Below are 2,981 nucleotides of genomic sequence, written 5' to 3' on the forward strand. Positions count from 1 at the left end.
ATATATATATATATATATATATATATATATATATATATACATAGATTTGTATATACATGTATGTATATGTTTATATATATTTATGTCTATACATAGTATACGCATACACCCACCTGTATGTGTAGATTTATGTGTGTTTGTGTGTGTGTGTGTGCTTTTATGCATAAATATGCATATTCACACACACGTGAACACATACACATACACGCACAGACACACACACACACACATACACACCTATATAAATAAATGTCGAGGTGGAATGCGATTTGCTGGAATAACAGACTCGAGAGAGTGTCGCACAAAACAAAATGCCTGGCTATATTTGTTCCGGCTCGTTACATTCAGAGTTTGTCTGAGTCAACATTGGTGCCGAGTTATATCGACCATTAACTTTCCCGTGGACAAAATCAATGGTGACGCGACGAGCGACTTACTGCACGGCCAATTACACTTAGTCTCCCTTTAAATATCAGAGCTTGACCATACCTGAGCATTGGAGATGACCTTCCGTTGCTTAACAAAGGACTAACTTGACCGAGGTAGGCACCAGCATTCTATGCATGTATGTATGTATGCATGTATGTATGTATGCATGCATGTATGTATGTATGTATGTATGTATGTATGTATGTATGTATGTACGTCATTGTTCAGGTTTATTTCAAGACATTTTGCCAAGAGAGAAATTGCCGGTTTCTAACCTAGACCCAAGGTTCCTTCATTCGAATTTCAGCATCAACAACAGAATATTTTTGTTTGTATGTATGTATGTATGTATGTATGTATGTATGTATGTATGTATGTATGTCTGAAAAAATGAAAGTGTCTTTTTCTTAACGGCGTGTAAAATGTGTGGAGTTTTTGATTAATTAGATTATCTACAGCTTTAGTTAATTAAATGGTGCCCTGATAATTGATTTTTCTTATGCTTTTCTTTTTAATAATTAATTCGATTTTTTTATATCTTATGCGATACCTTTCCATCAAACGGGCAACATGAGCTGCTTTGCCTCCATTAAGCATTGTACTTATGCTCCGGCACCCTACACAATTTGTGGTTTTTGGCGTTGCCAATGACATAATCGGCCGCTGGGCTTCCCCTCAGGCTTTGTACATTGGCGTCATTCTACTTCCAGTTGCCGTCCCGTCCACGATCACGGCTTCTCTAGACTTTTTATCTGTTGCGAAGGACCATTGACAAGGAATGGACACAAGAACGGTGTCGAAACTGGGACAAGATCAGAACAGTGGCAGGAAACAGAACAAGTTGGAGAAATCACATTAAGGCCTTATGTGACTCGTGGCACTGAGAGCACTAAGTAACTATGTGATAACTAATGTAGCATGTATGCAGTTTGAGTTCGAATGAAATTTCTGGTCGAGTTGACCTGAACATTTGTAAAAATGTTACAATTACTGAGCTGTTACACGTAACACAAATTTGTTACACATGAATGATACAAGAATTGATTACTCAGTGACAGACAGCATAACATCCGTTGGTCACTATGAAACATTGCAGGCAGGTCAAGTGAGAAAGTGTCCGAATAACTTTTAAATATTTAAAGTTTATCTGGATCGTAATTTCAACATATCGGTGTGAAATGACACTACAGTGTTTCGAATCACAGCTAACCAAAATATTGGTTTCAAATTTTGATACAAGGTGGGCAATATCAAGGGCAGGTTAAATCCATTTCCTCGATCTTAGTGTTTAGCTGGTACTTTTTTTATCGATCCCGAAAGGACGACCGGTAAAGTCGACCTTGGCGGAATTTCGAACGCAGAACGTAACGACGGAGGAAATGCCGCTAGGCATTTTGCTGGACAAAGAAACGATTTTGCTAATTAACTTTTTCTCATTACAGCCAGCGAATGTATTTGCTTCAACCGAAGAGAAGTTTACCCTAACAGAAGTAATATTACTCGAAATCGTAAGTTCTTTGATAATATGGAATCCCAGCTCAATTCGCAAGTACCCACTGCAGGTTATTGAAATGATTAAATATAGGCTAACGAGGGTCCCTCATTTTCGTGGACGTCTAATTTGACCAACTAGAAATATCACCAAAATTTCGATCATATCACACTCTAACACCTTCCTTGGAAAACAAGGAGAAATTGGTTGAATGCGGTTCTCGGTTCTCGCTTCCCGATGTTTAAAAAAAAATCAATTTGTGAATTTGGATAAGTTCATATTTTGCGCGCAGAGAGATGTTGCGTCAGCAGAAAGAAAATGATGGAGGTTTCGAGCTTATACTATGAGAAAAGTACTATCTGGTTATGGTTGGCATACTTTGGATCGCATGTTTGTTCGATCAGTATTCACAACAAAAACAACTTCGAACAAACAATGTTACGTCTTAAGAGTCTTCAGAAGCGTATCTCACAAAAAAGCACTTAAATTTCGTCCAATCGAAATTCGTAGAAAACTCAATGGAAATTAATTAGAAAAGAGACTTGTGAAATAAACAAGACAATACAAGTCAATTATATAAAAGGAGGCTATTTGTGTTTTAACAATGAAAGCTGTATCGTTAAACATGTCCCTCAGGCTACACACCACCGAAATATCATATTCAGTGACAGACAAAACAGTCACGAGACGATGGATAGAGTCTTCCAAGCGATTAAATTGACGAATCTCTAACAAAAATGACATAAACATGTCATTCATGGAGTTGGAAAATAAAATAAAATGCTGCGACTTAATGGGAGAGACCAGTCAGAGAATCAAGGCCTGCTGAATACATAAAAATCAACAATTAAAACCGCTTCAATACATTTGAAAATAAAGACTTAAAAAATAAAACTCACTGCAAGCGATCTCAACTGAAGTGGAATATTGAATGAATTACACCCCAAAATATTTTCACTACCTTCCTGGTAGACATGGAATCTTCTAAACGAGTTCTCGAATATATATGTTGTTTTTACGAATATTTCGAGTATATATATATATATATATATATATATAT

This window comes from Octopus bimaculoides, chromosome 4 (genome assembly GCF_001194135.2).
Source record: "Octopus bimaculoides isolate UCB-OBI-ISO-001 chromosome 4, ASM119413v2, whole genome shotgun sequence".
Classification (NCBI taxonomy): Eukaryota; Metazoa; Mollusca; class Cephalopoda; order Octopoda; family Octopodidae; genus Octopus; species Octopus bimaculoides.